Below are 20,672 nucleotides of genomic sequence, written 5' to 3'. Positions count from 1 at the left end.
CGAGAGATTTCAACACAAGATTGTGCGGATGGTGGAAAAAGAACCTCGACTAACATTCAAACAAGTTCAAGCTGCCCTGCAGTCCGAGGGTACAACAGTGTCAACCCGTAGTGTCCGTCGGCGTCTGAATGAAAAAGGACTGTATGGTAGGATACCCAGGAAGCCCCCACTTCTTACCCTGAGACATAAAAAAGCCAGGCTGGAGTTTGCCAAAACTTTCCTTGAGAAAGTCTAAAACGTTTTGGAAGAATGTTTTCTGGTCAGATGAGACAAAAGTAGAGCTTTTGGGAAAAGCCATCAACATAGAGTTTACAGGAAAAAAAAAGAGGCATTCAAAGAAAAGAATACGGTCTCTACAGTCAAACATGGCGGAGGTTCCCTGAAGTTTTGGGGTTGCTTTGCTGCCTCTGGCACTGGACTGCTTGACCGTGTGCATGGTATTATGAAGTCTGAAGACTATCAACAAATTTTGCAGCATAATGTAGGGCCCAGTGTAAGAAAGCTGGGTCTTCCTCAGAGGTCATGGGTCTTCCAGCAGGACAATGACCCAAAACACACTTCAAAAAGCACTAGAAAATGGTTTGATAGAAAGCACTGGAAACTACTAAAGTGGCCAGCAATGAGTCCAGACCTGAATCCCATAGAACACCTGTGGAGAGATGTCAAAATGGCAGTTTGGAGAAGGCACCCTTCAAATCTCAGGGACCTGGAGCAGTTTGCCAAAGAAGAAGAATCTAAAATTCTAGCAGAGCATTGTAAGAAACTCATTGATGGTTACCGGAAGCGGTTGTTCGCAGTTAATTTGGCTAAAGGTTGTGCAACCAAGTATTAGGCTAAGGGTGCCAATACTTTTGTCTGGCCCATTTTTGGAATTTTGTGTGAAATGATGAATGATTTGATTTTTGTTTCATTCTCTTTTGTGTTTTTTCATTGCAAGCAAAATAAATGGAGATAATAATACCAAAGAATTTGTGATCGCAATCATTTTAAAGAATAAACTGAGTAGTATCTGACAGAATTGCACGGGTGCCAATACTTTTGTCCAGCACTGTACATGATGCGATTTTTTTTTTTTTTTCACAATGAATTGTTGGGGACGAGAGAATTGTTAATTTGAACAGCCCTATTGAATTACACGGGTCAGCGTCCTATCCATGTGCTATTAGATCAAAAATCGGATAGCATGCATCCAATTTATATGCTTGTTTGCATGAGCCCGTACAGTGGCCTTTGCACACATGCTTCAATACAAAAGATGGAGGCTGTGAGTATGTTCATCGCTGCTAATGTACTATACATGTGCATTTAAATAATTTTAGTGAATTTTGTGTTAATACAGGGGAATTCCTATTTATTATCAAGAGTTGGGCTATGAGTACAAAAATTGTATGAGAAAAAAATGGATAGACATCCATTGATTTAAATGAACTGTATTGTCACAGTACAGTAAAATGTAACTATTATGTTTCTGCTGTTCTCCACAGATTAGCTTGGATGTCTCTGTAGCAGCCCTGCTCCCTACCAACCAGGTATGCGTGATACAGCTCTTGTGAGCTGAAATACAGTTCTTGAGATCTGTATGTCTTCAGTCTGCAGCCCATATTGACATGTGACCAAGACAGGCTGAAGTATGAATAATATCAGGGACGCCATGTTATCTCACTCTAGGAGAACCCTTAAGGGGGTTTAGGTCAGGGATCTGCCTAAGCCATTACTTGCCTTAAAAAATTCCTGGGTTGCTTTTTGCACTATGTATTGGATCATGATCCATCAGTGCTGTGAAACACCGTCCAATTAGCCTTTCTGCATTTGGTTGAATTTGAGCAAAAAGTGTAGTCTTATAGACTACAGAATTCATCCAACTGCTACTATTTAAAGTCACATCATCAATGGACACTAGTGACCCAGTGCCAATGGAAGGTATGCATGCCGATGTTTTCACACTGCCTCCACCATTTTTTTCAGAGGATATAGAATGCTTTGGATGAGTAAAGTTTGGGGCCCGAACCGGATACTTCATGTCTGTGCACGGACCCCGAACACGGACCTCTCAGGGAAGTCCATGTTACAGTTCGGGTTCAGACACCTGGATGATTAAAAAAAAAAAAGGAAAAAGAAATCTAATATATAAAACTCAGTGTATGTACTGTATGTGTTGTATGTACTGTATGTTTGTATGTGTGTGTGTGTGTGTGTGTGTATGTCCACTAAAGGAATTCGCACCGTCGCATTTACAATCACGAAATTTGACTCCATGTGACTCAGGGAACGTCATGGACTATGATTTGATGAGAAAATTTAACCCCGCGCTTTACAGTAACTCTACAAAATCCTGCTTCCATTAAACTGAATGGAGGTGGGAGCTACAAGCTATTAATAGCAACTGTCAGTGGTTGCTATAGGAACAAAATAAACTGTTAGTATAAGAAGCTTATGTGTGAGGTAATATGATGTCGGTGGTTAGACAGAGAGAAACAGAGGCCGCTGGGGAAAGAGACAGCCGGGGAAAGAGACAGATAGAGACATAGAAACAGACAGACAGAGACATAGACAGAGACATAGACACAGACAGACAGAGACATATACACAGACAGAGACACAGACAGAGAGACACACAGACAGAGACTGGGAGAGAGACAGAGAGACAGTTACTATCCTGGGCAATGCCCGGGTACTACAGCTAGTTAAGGAATAAAGCAGGACAGTTATACTTACCAACCTTCCCTGCAGCTGTATTCGTGTTCGCCGGAACAGCACGAGCGAACTTGACAACGAACAACGAACCCCCCCTCCATACAAGTCAATAGGGCTGTAAAATAGTTGTAGTAAGGGCTAGAAGGGCTGCAAAAGGAATCAGAATGGGAGTAAGAGCAAGTAAATGAAGAAACTCAAAATTTTCACAATTAGCCCACAGAAATGGATGTCAGAGGTTCTCCACAGACCAACAATTTAAGAGTTCTTACAGAGCCTGCATTCCCAGTTCACCCACACAGGCACGATTGCCAGACTTCACCCACAGAACAATAGGTTTAACCAATTTCCCATTTATAGCCTGTATTCCAACTGACCCATACAGTCAAGACTGCCAGTTTAAACAGTGTAATTTTCAAATCGAGGCCACAACAGAGCCTCTATAAACAGTTGCCTCACACAGCCAAGTTTACCAAAGTTTAACCACAGAGCGTATGTTTAAAAAGTAGGCTTCAACAAAACCTCTTGAAACAGTTGCCTCAGACAGCCAAGATTGACAGACTTCCCTCACAGAGGAAGAAGTTTAATAAATCTGCCCTCTGTATCCTGTATTCCCAGTTCCCCACAGAGAGAAGATTGACAGAATTCCACCACAGATCACTGAATTGTAAAGAAAAGACCCCTTAACAGCCTCTTTACCAGGTTAACTCTCACAGCCAAGATTACCCGAGATCCACCACACAGCACCTATTGTTTATAAAGGCCCCTAAACAGCCTGTTTACCCGATTGAGCCTCACAGCTTTTGTGCCGCCCCCGTGCCAGCAGCCGGCTCTGCTCAGATCCGGACCTTCAGGGATGGTGGCTCGAGGGTCTCCGGACCCGGGGGTCTCGCGGACACGCCGAATAAATGGGGGGACGTATATGTACGGGCTAGGCCGTATTAAGTTCGTGACGCCACCCACGGTGTGTGGTGAGTTGGGACACCACCGCTGAGGTTATGGGACACCCGGGGGAGATGTAGTGGCAGCAAGATGTTAACCCCTCCGTGGGTAGGGATGGTGGCCCCGGGTTCAGTGGCTCTGGTGCAGGGTATAGCGACAGCAGGGGAATGCGTGTTTACTCACAGTGAATAAATCACACAAGTCTCTGGTAAACTAAGGTGCTGGTGGCCGGTGCTGCGGCCGGTTGCATTCGGGTCCCCCACCCGGTTGGTGGTCCCTATCCTTTTCCTCTGCACTGTTTTGTGTAAGGTGGACTTCCTAGTCTGGAACTTAGGAGTCCGCTCCCGGCTGGATGTGACCTAAGGAGCCGTGCCCGCAGACGCTGGCCCGTGGGATCTATGGGCCCTGGCGGTGACCTCTTATCCCTATCGGTGGGCTCTTGTCTTCTATGAGGGACTTTGGTTGGGACAGGACCTCTAGTCCTGGCCTCAATCGGTGAATTAACCAGTCCGCTTGTTTCCGGTTCTCGCTTCAGGGTCCGAGTACCCCCCTTGTGCTACGGTTTCCGGGTCGATTCCCCGTGTTGGTACCGGCGGGCTTCAACCCTGTCCCAGTCCACCTTGGTTCTGCCGAGCCGTCTTCCTGTCTCCTGCTGACGGAGACCACTGTCTGCCTCCTAGCCAAAGGCACCAGGGCTCCTACCCTGGTACCGTTCAACTTGAACTTCTCTGCTGGAGCGACACCTAGCTGCCACAAACACTCCTCTCCAAACTGAAATCCAAACACTATCTGACTCAGACTGCTTGTTTTCCCGCCCTGGGCTGTCTAGACCCCTGGGTGGGCGTGTCCAACCACGTGGTCACGCCCACTGGTGTGTCTATCTTTCCCTAAGGGGGGTGACTAGGGTTTCTAGGTTGGCTGTGTGTTGCCTAATGAGGGCTGGTGTTATGCGGGGGCCTATTTGTGACTACCTGGTTTTGCCAGGGCGTCACACTTTTACTGCATGAGATCCACCACACAGCACCCAATTAAAACAAACATGGGCCATAGAACCCCAGTGTTCAAAAAACAGAAGTGATAGGTGCCTGACTTCTTGATGTTCACACTACTTTGCTCGTTTGTAAGGGGGTGTAAGGACTCTGGTTTTTCTGTTTATCCTTTTTGGGCTGTTTGCCCTTTTCCAAGATGGTGTCCCCTGCTTCATTCTTCTCTATGTGTTCTGTATCCTCTTGCCTTTTTAATTACAGTCCTCTGCTTGAGTATTCTGCCTGGTTTCCTTCTCCTAGTGGCATCTCAAGTTACTTCAGCAAATCCTGTGTGAAACTCCTGTTGCTACTCTTCAAAGGTTCTGCTCACCTGCTGCTGATGCCTAGCCCTGCTGTGGTTCGGACCTGCCTTGCTGTCATGTAAGCTGGCTTAGTTAATTAACTGCTCTGTATTTGTTTCCTGACCATTGTATACTGCTTTGTTGCTTCCACCATTTGAATTTATGCAGTAGCAGAGCACGGGACTGTTCTGGACACTAGAAACTGCTCTGCATCTGTTTCCTGAACATTGTATACTGCTCTGTATCTCTCTTTGGACTTAAAGAGCCTTCCTTACGGCGCTTCAAGGACTGCATTGCTAAATCACATTATCCTGTGAGGTTTTCTAGAGACTTTCCTTAAAGACTTCTTTTGATATTTTCACTGTGTGTTTTATGGACTTTGTTTTTTCCTCTGCACTTGTTTTCTAATCACCGTGTGTTACAATACAAACTTTATCACCTATAAACCGGGTTCAGTTGTGTCTTTGCTCCACGCAAATAGATTTCTCAGTTATCCATTATAATTATTACAGGGGGTGATGTTGATGAAAGATGGCTAAGCTCCTCAGGTGCCAACTAGGTGCTTAAGTAGGAGGGCACCAATTCTCTGACTGCCTGTTTTAACAGTTTCAAAACAGGAGGCAATTTTCTGCTCTAGTGGTGGACAGTCTAGTTTCTGCATTTAAACAGTTTGTTGTTGGGTTTGGAATCGAGCCAGAGGTATGCCAGCTAGATTTGTTCCTGCCAGTTCCAGCCATTTACACTTTAAAGGGGCTCACCCATGCTGCTCACTGTCTGTCCCGGGAATCCGAAGCACTTATTTTGAAATAAAAATATTGTTCAAAGCAGGCAGCTCTGTCTGAATACCACAGCTTTGAATAATGGACTAAAGGCCCTGTCACACACAGAGATAAATCTTTGGCAGATCTGTGGTTGCAGTGAAATCATGGACATATTGTTCCATTTGTACACAGCCACAAACCTGGCACTGATTGTCCACAATTTCACTGCAACCATCAGTGCCAGGTTTGTGGCTGTGTACAAATGGAACAATATGTCCATGATTTCACTGCAACCACAGATCTGCCAAAGATTTATCTCTGCATGTGACAGGGCCTTTAGACTCTATTTCCATTTTTGGGTTTGGTGGTTGTTATGATCCGGTAACAGTGGAAGATTACAAAAAACTCCCATTGGTGAAAAAACACCAAGAAAACAGGAGTAGTTGGAACCTGGGCTGACCGTAATCCCCTAACTATCAGACCACACTAGAATTAGCCGTGGAGCGTTCCTAAAAACCTAGACGCCACGTCACAGCCTGAGAAACTAGCTACGCCTCACAGAAAGAAATGAGGAAATCTACCTTGCCTCAGAGTAGTCCCTAAAGGAGTAGGTAGCCCCCCAAATACAAAGATTACGGTGATGTAAGATAACACAATACACGGATAGGAAAAATAGATTTAGCAAAGTTGAGGCCTGACTAACTAGATGGGAAGGGAAGGAAAGGAAAGGACACTGATTGTGGTTAGTGCATAATCCCTATAGGAAAATACCAAACTCCTGATAGTAAAATAAAAATGGCCCTAGAGGTCGAACGACCTCACCTCCACGATATCAGGTACTCCTGTAAATAATGGAAGAACAAAATACAAAAAAGAACACAAAATACAGAGGAGCGAATAATCAAATTGAACAGGGAGAAAATCTCTTTTCTTGCAGGAGAGCTAGCAAAGGGGGGGACCCCATGCTCACAACACAAAAGAAACCAAACTTCACCTGCAAGAAAACAGATACAAAGCAAAACAAGGGAAAAAAAACACCCTAAGGCAGTCATGGCGAACCTTTCGCAGTCGAGTGCCCAAACTATAGCCCTAAACCCATTTTTTTTTTTTTTTTTTTTCCGAAGTGCCAACCAATCCTATTATGTAAATAATTGATTTTACCTTACCTTTGCAGTCTTCTTTTCTCTTCAGCAGAGGGCATCACACTCATTCGTGCTTACCACTCATTGAAGCTGAGCCACTGCCACTGTCCTTTCCAGACACAGCAGTTGGATTGATCTTTCTGGAAAAAATTGCAGCATATTAGACAGAGATTTTAGCATGCAATGCAATCAGATTTCACCCTGAAATCCACATCTACATTTCATAGTTTGAACATCTTGAAATCCCATAAAGATGTACGAGTTGCTACCTGTGATGACATGGACTCTCATGGGTTAAAGTTTCTTAAAATTCAGCCAGACAGGATGATAGATTGTTTATAGACGGGGGATAAGTCCCTCATTGTTTCTACAAGACTCTTGTTGACTCATGTAATTGTGTTGGCCACTGAAAGCCAGATGCATTGTTTCTCCAGACTCTTTCAGTAACCATTGTAACGTAGTTGTGTATTGCTAATGTGATTACCTTAGTAGCCATTGTCGAGTCTGTGACTTGCAGACTTCATGTAGATATCTTCAGTCTTTCTATGCACATCATTTAAATGAACATTGCCCATGCAGCTTGAGATTCATCCAATGGGAGAGGCGATCTTGTCCAACCAATCGATGAGGACGCAGTGTATCCAAGTGGAAGGCTGTGGCTATGAAAGGGATTTCTTTAAGCCACCAGTGTTTTGTTGTTGGATGCTGATGGATCCAGTCTAAGCTCTTCGGAGCTGACTAGAGGATCAGGATATCTTATGGCTTCAATCTAGGGACTCCGGTTCCAGTTGGAGACCATATCCAAAGCCTAGGGATTTCGACTCCGGCTGCCAGGATTGTATCATCATACCAGGACTACCTAAGGAGGACACTCAGGTTGGGACAGTTCAGTCACCTGTTACAGACTTTGCAGACCTCACACAGCTTCCTGAATCTGGCATTATTCTTTTCTCGGTGGGTGCCCGCCAAAAGCGGGGTGCTGCTGGATTGGAGTAAATAGCCCTGGAACCTCTGAGGCATGGACATTCTAAATCCCTGGTGAGCCAGCGGAAGGGTGAGACTCTGTTGCCTGTTACATTTGTGTTTTGCTGGTTATGTGTTATGTGCCGTTAATTGTTTGGGGATCCAATAAAGTCTAATTATTGTGGTTCCCTCACCCTGTGTTGTCTGAGTAGTGTTACGCCCACGGTTAGGGAGGCCGGCGTTCAGTTGGGATGAGCCCTGAGCCACGCTGTCTTTCTAAAGGCGGCGGGTTTTAGTGGACGAGAGCACCCACTGAGCCCCGTGTCTCCACACTACCCTCCCCTATCATTGTGTAGTTATGTCCCCCCTTCCTGGGCCACTTTCTGGTAAACATATCCCCCATCCTGAGATATATATAGATTTCCTACATTCTGGTATATTTGTCCCTATCATGGCCCCATCCTTGTAGATGTATCCCATTCCAGCATATTCCCTATCCTGGTAAATATTCCCCATTCTGGTAAATATTCCCCATCCTCAAATGTTCCTCCCATCCTGGTAAATGTCCCCCATCCTGGCGTGCATGTTTCCCCCATCCTGGCGTGCATGTTTCACCCATCCTGGCACTGCCCCACACCTTGGCACAGCCACACACAAGTAAAAAAAAAAAAACACAACTCACCTTCTAGCACCCGCTCCTCTCCTGTGCGCCGCTGGGTCCTCAGTTCCCGCACGGCCAGAAGATGTCATAACGCCGATGCCTCTTACTGACACACCTAGGCAACAGACCTGCGGCCTAAGAGAAGTAATGTCAGAGCGAGGAGAAATATTCCTACGCTCCAACACAACTTTGAACTGCTGGCACGACCGCGCCAGCAGTGCAAAGCAGCACGATGAGACGACAGCGCGTGTGCCGGCAGAAAGGGCTCTGCGTGCCCCGGCTGGCACGTGTGCCATAGGTTCGCCATCACTTCCCTAAGGTGTAAACTAGGAAGCAAGGAAAAAACTGGGAACTTATCTGCAGAAATCTTGCTCAGGGAAACAGGGAAGGACAAAACTCCAAGCCAGAAACAGAGACTGAGGAATATACATTTATATCTGGCGCAAGCAAGGCAAAAAGTGCTCTCCTATATAGACCAGACTTGTCTGCAATAGGACTTCCCTAATTCCCAATTAATGCCGACACCTGTCTGAGTCACAGGCTCAGATTCAGCTCCACTACCATTCCTGGCTGCTGGAGGGAGCTTCAAAACAGCACCCACACAGATGACATTCACAACAGTACCCCCCCTTGAGAAGGCGGCACCGAACCCTCACCAGAACCACCGAGTCTGTCAGGATAGGTATGGTGGAAGGCACGAACCAATCTGTCAGCGTGAATGTCAGAAGCAAAGACCCAAGAATTGTCCTCCTGACCATAACCCTTCCACTTAACAAGATACTGGAGTTTTCATCTATTAAAACGGGAATCCAAAATTTACTCTACCTCATACTCCAGATCCCCATCAACACAGGATCCGGGGGCGCTGCTGTGGGAACTACTGGCTACACATATTTCTTTAACAAAGACATTGTGAATTTTAAACGTCTCAGGAAGAGCCAAACAAAACGATACGAGATTGATAATCTCCGAAATTTTATAGGGCCCAATAAATCTAGGGTTAAATTTAGGTGAGGAAACTCTCATAGGAACATTCTTGGAGCACAACCAAGCCATGTTCCCCACTTTAAACCGGGGACCAACTGTCCTACGTTGGTTGGCAAACCTTTGAGCATTCTTCTGGGACTGAAACAATTTGTCCACTACTTGAGCTCAAATCCGCTGCATTCTTTCCAGCACAGAATCAACACCCGGGCAGGATGAAGCCTCAACCTGCCCTGAAGAGAACCTAGGATGAAATCCAAAATTGCAAAAAAAAGGAGACCTCAAAGTAGCAGAGCTCTCCCTATTATTGAGAGCAAACTCTGCCAATGGCAAAAAAGAAATCCAGTCATCTTCATCAGCAGATACAAAACATCTCAAAAAAGTTTCCAAGGTCTGATTAGCTCTCTCAGCCTACACTCTGATAATGCTAAAGTATGGAAACCATGAATGTGTGAACATGGACCTGCATTAATGCTAAGGAAAATCTAAGAAAAATTAGATATTTAGCATATATAAATGGCCATTTGTATATCTGCCCAGTTGCCCCTTCACGGCATATCTCGTAACTGGGTACCTACACTATGCTGAAACCTCTCTCTGGGTTAAGAACCTCCTGTGTATGGGCAAGTAGGAACCTACTATATAGGATAAGATTACCTGTGGCAACTGGGGGAGGGGTGCACGGTCAGAGGTATGACCCTCTTAATATAGACAAAAAAGACTGACTGCACTCACCAAACTGACGTGTGAACAGGTGCATAACTGAACATGACATAAAATACAAAAATGTTTGTCATGTTCACACGTCAGTTTGGTGAGTGCAGTCAGTCTTTTTTGTCTATAGCTCTTTGTCTGGCCATTGGTCTGGGGATGAAAAGCAGAAGAAAAAGACAGTTCAATGCCTAATCTAGAACAAAATGCTCTCCAAAATCTAGACACAAACTGAACTCCTCTATCTGACACAATACTCTCAGGAATACTATGTAAACAAACCACCTGTTGAAAAAACAAGGGCACCAACTCTGAAGAAGACGGCAACTTCGGTAATGGTAACAAATGGACCATCTTAGAGAATCTGTCACAAATAACTCAAATAACTGTCATCCTTTGAGAGACAGGAAGATCCGAAATAAAATCTATAGCAATATGAGTCCAGGGTCTCTTAGGCACAGGTAATGGCAACAACAACCCACTAGAATGTGCACAATAAGGCTTGGATCTGGAACAAATCCCACAAGATTGCAAGAAAATCCTGATATCCCGAGACAAAGAAGGCCACCAAAAAGACCTACGCACAAGATCCCTAGCACTAAAAATACCAGGATGACTAGCCAATACGGAACAATAAATCTAGGCCAAAACAAGTCCTCCATTGATCAGGAACATAAAGCTTCCCCACAGGACATCTTTCAGGTTTGTCTCCCTGAAATCTCTGAAGTGCCAACCTCACATTGAGTGAAATAGCAGAGAGGACCACACCTTCATTAAGTATGTTAGATGGCTCCGCAACATCCAGAGAATCAGCAAAGAAACTCCTAGATAGAGTATCAGCTTTTATATTCTTAGTGCCCGGAAGAAAAGAGACCACAAAATTGAAACGTGTAAAAAATAGAGCCCACCTAGCCTGCCTAGGATTCAGTCTCTTGGCGGATTCAAGATAGGTCAGATTCTTAAGGCCCATTTACACACAATGATATCGCTAACGAGATATTGTCGGGGTCACTGTGTTCGTGACGCACATCCGGCCTCCTTAGCGATGTTGTTGTGTATGACACCTACGAGCGACCTCAAACGCTCGCAAAAATGGCATAAATCGTTGATCGTTTACACGTTGTTCATTTTCAAAATATCGGTTGCTCAGGACGCAGGTTGTTCGTCGTTCCGGACGCAGCACACATCGCTATGTGTGACACCCCTTGAACAACGAACAACATCGTTCCTGCGTCCGTCATCAACGACGCGGACGTGTGTTCCAATAATGAATAACGCCTCCTCTGCTCTGATAGGTGTACGCAACTGCGTTTTCATTGGCCAGTTTGTGTAGAAAAGCCAGTCATTACATTTCATTCTCGTCCTTTGTGGCTTTCCATGCTCGCGTGTGCGTTTTGCAACCGAGCACTGCTGGGTCATGTAGAAGTTCCGTTAAATCTTCACATTGCGGTTTTTTGTTTTTTTTTGTTAGGATCTCTGTGCTACGTATGTAATGTTAATTTGTAGACGCATGTACGATTTGGATTGTGTGCACACTTTTGGAATAACTAAAAAATGAGCATTAACTGGTATTGTTCACACGTGAAGACACCTGTGAGCACATGCAGACAATAATTTTTTTTTTCATTTTGTGGTTATTTAAATCTTGTAGTTATTACATACATTTTGTATGTTTCTGTTCCACAACTCTCATACGTGTTTATTTTATTGCAGGATCATCATGCTTTCTGAACAGGAGCAAGTTATTGTTGCTGGTGCTATAGTTGCTGCAGCTTCCGTGGCCTCGGAGTAGGTGGAAAGGCGTGACCGTTGCCACAACAGACGACGTCGGATGTGGGCACGAAAGTGGCTGTTGAGAAGGGATCATTATACCCACATGCACCTAATCCGGGATCTGCAAGGGCGAAATCCACAGGACATCAGAAATTACCTTAGAATGTCTGAGGCGTCCTTCAAATTCATCCTGGAGCGAGTACACACATACATAATGAGGCAGGACACTGTAATGCGTTCTGCTGTCCCTGTGGATGAGCGGTTGGGTGTGACCCTGCGGTTCCTGGCCACTGGACGTTGCCTTACTGATCTCCAGTACTCTGCAGCGGTGTCCCATTCCCTGCTGAGCAGCCTGATTCCAGAGACCTGTCGGGCAATAAGACTGTCTCCGGGAAGTTATGCCATTTCCCAAATCTGCTGCTGACTGGGCTAAAATAGCCGAAGATTTTGCCATTCAATGGCAATTTCCAAACTGTGTAGGTGCCTTGGATGGCAAACATATCAGAATTACACAACCCACCCAACAGTGGGTCTTGTTTATTTTTTTTTAATTATAAGGGGTATTTCAGTATTATTCTGATGGCCCTTGTAAATTCTAATTATGAATTTCACTGTGGATGTGGGGATGACTGGCCGTGTTTCATATGCTGGGGTCCTGGAACACACCCAGTTTGGTCAGCGTCTGGCCAGATCTCAGTTGCCCTTGCCTCCCAACTCGGACAATTGTGGCAACCTCAATTTCGTATTCGTTGCTGATGAGGGATTTACCCTCCAAAAGCACCTCCTGAGACTCTATCCCCAAATATTCTTAACACCAGCTTGAAGTATATTCAATTACAGACTCTGCAGGGCACGGCGGGTGGTCGAGAATGCCTTTGGGATTATGTCGAGCCAGTTTAGGGTGTTCTCAACCCCCATTAATCTGAAAGTAGAAACAATTGATCGTGTTGTAATAGCCTGCTGTGTGTTGCATAATTTTCTACAGAAGATGGATGGGCAAGATTACATTCCGGCAGGCTATGTTGACACCAACAACAGCATTACTGGGCAATTTTTACCAGGAGAGTGGCATGAGCATGATCTCTTCCCACCTCCCCTCCCCTTTTCCGCCCGAACCCATCATGAGGATTTAGCTAATCATGACCGCTATTGTGACTATTTTAATGGGCCAGGGGCTGTGACCTGGCAACAGCATATTTGAAGTTTTTTGTTTTTGTTTAGTGGTGTATTATGTATGGATATGTAAATACTGTTTTTGTTTATTTTTTATTTTAAAGTTTATTTCTTGCTACAGCAGTCTAGAGGTATTTTTTTACTGTGGTGATTAATGGTTTATTTTTTTTTATTGTTGATTAATCATTAATTGTATAACAATGTGGATGTTTTAAAAAATCTTGTCTGGATGAAAAAATGTAAAAATAAAATTTCTCTTATTTAATTACATTATAATGTAAAGAATTAATGAAATTAAAAATATGAAAATGCTAAAAATTATTTCACTTGTACAATTATAAAAACACTACCAGAATTTGACACTTTATCATGTAATGGACCATTGACTATGTAAGAGTGACACATGTGTTTTTCATTAGGTATACCAATGGCTTTATAAATCATATCATAGCACAGTGATGTGATGAAATCCGCATATGCATTCTGCAGTTATTTTTGACTGTGTAGCCCCACTTGCCTTGTTTGAGGCACTGGTGTTTTGTTAAATATTTTTAACCTAAATCAGACAAATTTTTGCAAACAAATTTTCTAAAATATGATTGCAAATTGTGTGTCATTATGGATATTCATGTTTGATAATTTTCTCAAACATTTGTGTTTAGATGTGTACTTCTAACAATTTCAATCATTTTAGTGTGCAACATCTCTCATACGTAATGTTTGATACGCATGGGCCGAAGGTTATTTATTTCTCAAGGAAATTATCCGCTCAGACCTTATCTCAATGCGTCTCAGAACTAGCGTAGACCGGACATGAAGCATTTCTCTTTACAATGTCGCATGTGCGTCACATATTTTACACATCTCTGATTTTTAGCTACACAATATGCCGTGACGTTCTTACATCATGACGCATGACCCTGCGTTGGCATGGGCAGACTGGAGCATTGGATTGCCGAATTCACATGAAGGAAGATGGCATTGCAACACCGATCATCTGTGTGGGGATGAGGGTGAGGTGATTTACCTCATTAAACGGATGCCATGGATTATGGCTGCAGTAGGCTCTATGATCACCCCATGGCCCACAAAAGGGCGGTGCTGTGCCAGATCCGCCGAGGCCTGGCTATGAATTTTGCGGTGGTTAGGACATCTGACATCCAAATCAGGAAAAGATGGGCAGACTTACGGTATCGGTCATCCGATAGGATTGCAAATATCAGATCTACTATACGCAGCCTGCGTGGTAAGTGATCCATGTACTACCGTTACACACATGGAATAGTAAAGCAGATGTTAAACGTAAACTTATGTGTATGTAATCACACGTTTAAACCAAATAAAAAAAAGGTTTATACCTGTGTCAATTACATGACACATAATGTATTGATGCTGTTTTGTGAAGCTTTGTTGAAATGTGTATAGGGCCATAATATTATTATGCAAGACTCTGGGATATGATAACAATTCCTGCTTTGTGTACACATCCTCTCATTGGTTGTATCATGAAAATAAAAAACCTGGGAAGCATAATTTAGCAGTAATTATTTTAAGAATAAATACAAACACTGTGGTTTCAATAAGTGTTATGGTCTAAGCATACCTATGTTTTCATGTCTTAACACTATAGAAGAAGACCAAGCAGAATGAAGAGTTGATGCGGGAAGACCATCACCTGTGCCATCACCAGCCCCTGCAGGCACACCTCCTCGCTCAAGGAGCCATTCAGGAATCGCATCACAAGCCCCTGCAAGCACCCCGCCTCCCGCAAGAAGCCAATCCCATGACACCTCCCCATGCTGCAACCCCTCCAGTATCACTGACTCCCTCACCCTCATCAGATGATGATGCTCCGCCTGCCGCCATGTTGCCACAGTCATCAGAATCGGCTCTAGATGATATTGGAGCAGGCACTCCTCAAGGTGAGTTAACATCATTGCAACATGTCAATGGTAAACATCATTGCCACATTGTTTGGCCATGGCTTTAAAAAAATTGTGAACATGTTGCTTACTTTGTTTGGAACTAGCCTTTGGCGCAGCAGAGGCCAGATGGGAGGTCAGCTCATGCTCTATGGTGATGAGGACCAGCTCTACCACAACATTGGTACGTGTACCCTTATTTTGAAACCCATTTTTGTTTAGCATTTTAAGCTCAAATACAAACTCTACAATTAATAATTTCATCCACAGGATACCCCACAATGCGGGATTTATGGGCGTCTGCAAGGAGGGTGAGGGTGACAGGGCTGACCCATGAGGCATTGGTGAAGAGGTTCCTGGAAAGTATAATAGTTGCTAGAAGAGCATAATTATTTTAAAACAGGTTTAATATGTTCAGAATCTGTTTTTTGACACACAGAAATGTTAATTTCCTAGTTTTCCAGTTTTTGATGTTCCTCCAAAATAAAAATTTTATTATTAAAAAAAAAAAAATAACATTGTGGGCAAACTACATGTCAACATAGTAAGGACTTCATTGTCCACAAATTTAATATGGTTTTACTAATAAATATTGTATTCACAATGGAAAAGTATTAAAAAATTAAAAGGCTTATATACAAGGTTATAGCCATTATTTATGTCAACACACACAAAAAAAAAATTATGACCACCAACAAGAATGTCACGGGTGATTGACCACCTAAATTGTAGATTGTGATTTTGTGAAATCTAGCGAAACTACTACATTTAACATTATGGCCCCTGTCATGCTAGGTTATTTGTCACCACTCCAAGGTTATTCAGATACAACAGTTCATTTTGAAAAAGTAATGTGACCTTGTTTTTAGAAGAATTTTTTATTTCTTAAAAACTTTAATAACAAACAAACTCTGGTTTGCCAACTGAAACATGTTTATTCACATGTTGATCATTTGAAATTTTTGTAATTAAAAAAAAAAAAAAAAATCAAAATGGGTTTACAAATACATACAGAAAATAATATGAAACATTAATAAAGTAAATTAAGATGTGGATTTTGGGTGAGTGGTTTTGGAGGCAGGAATGTGGGGCCTATATACACGGCGCGACTGCCTCCGCAATGGCCTCCCGCCACGTGAAAGGGTAGGCCGTTGATAAACATTTTCAAAAGCAACCGGGGGCGAGGCTGGGGTTGGCTGGCCAAAAGAGGGAACTTTCGCTGGATCACCCACACCAAAATAAGAACGGTCAGTCAGTAAACCAGCTGTGCCCGCCCTAATCACTGCAAACATTAGCCTGTCTGCCTGTTCTCTTTGATCAACCCTAATTTTTTGGATCTTTATATCCACTAATTGGGCGAATGCACAGACTGGTGGGCAGTTGTGTCGTTCAAGAATGCTTTTCGCTATTCCAACTAGCTCCGTTATTCCTGACACAGGTGTATTTTGCCTTTTATGGCTGAGGAAGATTCTTCGAGGGGCTGAAGATGTCTCTGCAACCTCTTGGGCCACCTCAGTGTCTGGGGATGTAATAGATGGACTTTGGCCGCCCTCACAATTTGTGTCCTGAGTGACCTCAGACACGGTTTCCATAGTTGATGACTGGGGATGAAGAAATAAAGGGAACAATTTGAGGTGTCACAATATTTAAGGTAACAGACTATTACATTATACATCAAGGTGTTGCCTAGGGATGTCATGTACTAAAGGGACTTGTCGACACGTGAAATAATTCATGTCTGGATAAGTCATTGTAAATTCTACAAGATGTTGTGTGTCCACAGCCGGATATAACATTCATGACACAAAGTCAATCATTACTTATGTTAAGTACAGGCCTCAAAATGTTAAAAACCTTAGCATGTGTGATTTTTTTTTTTTTTTTTTTTAAACTCGTTTTATTGAAGGTTAAGTAAGACATTACATTATAGGATAAGTCAGCAATTTATACTTTACAAGTATACACGTATACTGTTTGATAAGCAGGGTAATAAAGCAACAACAATTAAATCAACAACTATTACTTTCAATCTGGCCTTAGCACATTAATCATTGCAGAGGTGTCAGTTCTCGAAACATATCCATTCTGGGGCAAAAAGCCCACACCAATAAGAGAAGCGCAACCCAGATTACAGAGGTCTCGTAATATCTCCAATACATTATATCATAAACCACGTAATTCTCCTTTCCACCCATCGGATTACCATCAGTTACTATTACGCCAGTACCGACTGTATGCTATCAGCTAGGGTGATCCTCCGGTCAAGGGCGAGCCCATCCATCTACCCCATATTTTGTCGAATTTATTTAAAGAACCTCTTATCTTATAAACATAGTGTTCTGACGGGATTATAGCATTTACCAATGCAATCCATGAGGCTTTAGTTGGAGGGTGGATGCCCATCCAGTTTAGTATAATGCCCTTCCGGGCCAAAAATAATACCTTTTTTATTAGCAAATTTTCATTTTGGGACCAGGAGCGTACATCCATCACCCCAAATAGACACAGGACTGGGCACAGAGCAACTCCTTTCTGAAGTATGGTGGACAGAGTTGTTACAACCTCACTCCAATAGGAGAGAATGACCCGGCAATATCAGAAAGAACAAGAATCCAGCATCACGGAGAATGTATGGAAGAATAAAAAAAATTTTTTTCTTTTATTGGAATTATTCTTAAAAACAGGTATTCAATCCAGTAAGCACAGAGGCACAAGTATGATAGCGGATTATCCAACGCGTTTCGACCAGAAGGTCTTACTCATGGCATGTGTTTTACCCCAAAATGATCCCATATAAAGGGTGCACATTAGACGTCATTGGCAAAGCTGAGTGCTTAATTAAAACTAAAAACAGACAGGTGCATAATCCCATGCAGGGAAGATATACAAAGGACAGGAATAAAAACATGTATATAAGAAACCGCAGTTGAAAAAATATGTATGAATATATATGTCTATACACAGATCATGTAAAGTATTCTAGAGGATTAGATTTATTCTGGAGAAATATAAATGTGAAAATGTGCAAATGTTTCGAGGACTGTTGAATTTATGAGATGGAGAAATGGTTGTTATAAGGGTAATGCAATGTCAAAATCTATCAAGTATTTAGACTATGCGGTACGCTAGTGTCCCATCTGAAAATTCAAGGGGACTAATTATTGAGAAATATGCTCCCATAATTTCTTTCCCTAGCTGTTTTGATGATTTGATTCTTCATGTTCATATAAATCAGGAAATCCATGCTTCCAAATATATGCTGGTAAAGTGCCGTGAAACGGCTGAAATATTGAAAGCATGGACAAAGATCTATTTATAGAAAAATGTAGAGATATATAATTGGTTCAAGAGCTGTTGAAGTTATAGATGGAAGAATATTATTTTAGGAATATTGTAGGATCAAGTCCTGTCGGGTGTTCAGACCGTGCGGTACCCTGGTACCTAGTCTGAAAATCCAAAAGGACTCTCTGTTGAGGAGTTTTCTCCTATGATTTCCTCCTCTAGTTGGCTTAATAACTTTTTCAATGCCCATATAAGTTAGGGAGTCCGTGCATCTGTCATGTGCACTGACAAAATGCCGTGAAACAGCTGAGATATTAGAAGCATTGACATTTAAGGTGTCAGAGAGATGTCGCCTGATTCTTATTTTTAATGGGCTCCCAGTACAACCTATGTATTGAATTTTGCAGAGAGTGCATTCTATTAAATAAACTACAAAAGAAGTATTGCAGTTGATATAATTATTTATGTCATAGGTAAGACCTGTATGAGTGGACATGAATGTTTTACTGATTTTGGCATACCTGCAGGCTGTGCATTGGTTGTGGCCACAGCGAAAAAACCCTTTGCAAGAGAGCCAGTTTTTTTGCTGTGCCGTAGAGCCTGTAACCACACTAGGGGAGAGAATATTTGCTAGACTAGCCGCACGTTTAGCAACAAAGTTGATATCATGTTGCTCCAAAATATTGAAAAGAGTTTTATCTTGATGAAGTAGTGGTATATGTTTTTTGATGATTTTAATTATGTCATTATATTGGGGAGAATAGGTGGTACTGAAAGTGATTTTATCAGAACCACCGATTGCTTTCTTTTTTTTGTTTTTCAACAAGTCAGCTCTATCAATATTATGGACTATATTGCAGGCTCTTTTTAAACACCAATTGGGGTAGCCCCGATTTTTTAGCTTGTTCACAGTTTTGTTGCATTCCTGCGGAAAGAAATCAGAAACCGAGCAGTTCCTTTTGGTTCTGATTAATTCCCCCACAGGAATATTTTTTATAGTGTGTGCCGGATGGCAAGAATTAGCCAGCAGCACTGAATTGCAGTCAGTATCCTTGCAATATGGCATAGCGTCAATACGGTTCTGATTCCCCACCAATGTGACATCAAGATAGTGAATTTTTTGAGAGTCAATATTATACGTGAATTTCAAATTAAGAGGGTTGCTATTAATGTAATCGATGAATTCTGGGATTTTCTGAATGTCGCCCTTCCAAATTAACAGTAGGTCATCTATATATCTAGTATAGAAAATAATATGGTCTGAAAAATAATTGTGAAAAGAGTCAAAGATGTACATTTCCTCAAAAACCGCCACAACAATGTTGGCTAAAGAAGGGGAAAATTTCCCCCCCATACTGACGCCACACTTCTGTAGATAGAATTCCTTATTAAAAGAAAAATAGTTGTGTGTTAGAAGAAAATTGACTGCTGTTACAATGTAATCCTGAATTTCGGAAGGGTATGAGCTGTGCTTGGAAAGAAAAAATTCCAGACATTCCAGTGCCACATGGTGGGGAATAGAAGGGTAGAGACTCACTATGTCACAAGTAATCCAGTGGTAGTCAGACTGCCAGGTGTGTGAATTGAGATTGAACAAAAGGGCTTTGGTGTCTCTCAAAAAACCAGGTAATTCTTTTACAAGTGGCTGCAAAAAATGATCAACCCAGGAACCTAATTTTTCCCCCAATGATCCGATGCCCGAAATGATGGGCCTGAAAGGGGGGGGAAAACCCCCTTATGGATCTTAGGAAGGGCATGGTAAATGGGGATCACTGGGAAATCTACTTTTAAGAATTCAAAAACCTTTTGTGAAAAAATCCCACATGTAAGCCCATCCTCCAATAATCTGTCAATCTTAGTTTTAAACAAAATAGTGGGATCTCCCTTGAGATGAATGTAAGTGTTGGTATCCTGTAATATGTCATTGTTCAATTTAATATACAAAGATAAATCCAACACAACGATCCCCCCTCCCTTATCAGGTTCTCTGAAAACCAATGAATTATTGTCCCTCAAAGAATCCAGTGCGGTTTTTTCAGCCATTGTAAGATTGTGGGAAGAAGATCCATGAGTCTGATCCAAAAGTACCAGATCTTGCTCAATCCTCTCCTGAAAAACATCCAATATGCTGGGACGAGATTGTAGGGGATAGAAGTAGGGATTAGATGTTTTAAAAGGTGGTACAGGTAGCTGATTGAATGACCTGGATTCCGATTCCAGTGCTCTTAAATCTGTAAGCCGAACAAGTTCCTTGAAGCTCGGTATCACGTTGTCCTCTGTGATATAAGATTCTTGAAGAGTATTCACATTGGTATCGGACGCAGGGTCAAAATGGCACTT

At 42.6% G+C, this 20,672-nt stretch overlaps 2 long non-coding RNA genes across 2 annotated transcripts in view; both read left to right on the top strand.

Annotated features, from left to right (window-relative positions):
• Window positions 1-13,280, top strand: part of LOC142296360 (uncharacterized) — a 55,814-nt gene extending 42,534 nt beyond the window's left edge. The window contains exons 2-4 of the long non-coding RNA XR_012751623.1: window positions 1,485-1,529; window positions 4,920-5,039; window positions 11,896-13,280. This is a non-coding gene — a long non-coding RNA (uncharacterized LOC142296360). The remainder of the gene's footprint in view (window positions 1-1,484; window positions 1,530-4,919; window positions 5,040-11,895) is intronic.
• A 1,686-nt stretch (window positions 13,281-14,966) lies between these two features.
• LOC142295179 (uncharacterized) lies at window positions 14,967-15,402 on the top strand. The gene is made up of 3 exons (XR_012751390.1): window positions 14,967-15,050; window positions 15,158-15,234; window positions 15,321-15,402. It is a non-coding gene; the product is annotated as an uncharacterized LOC142295179 (long non-coding RNA).
• Window positions 15,403-20,672: the final 5,270 nt, after the last annotated feature.

The sequence above is a fragment of the Anomaloglossus baeobatrachus genome, chromosome 3, assembly GCF_048569485.1.
Source record: "Anomaloglossus baeobatrachus isolate aAnoBae1 chromosome 3, aAnoBae1.hap1, whole genome shotgun sequence".
Taxonomy (NCBI): domain Eukaryota; kingdom Metazoa; phylum Chordata; class Amphibia; order Anura; family Aromobatidae; genus Anomaloglossus; species Anomaloglossus baeobatrachus.
This window is presented reverse-complemented; position numbering and strand designations above follow the sequence as displayed.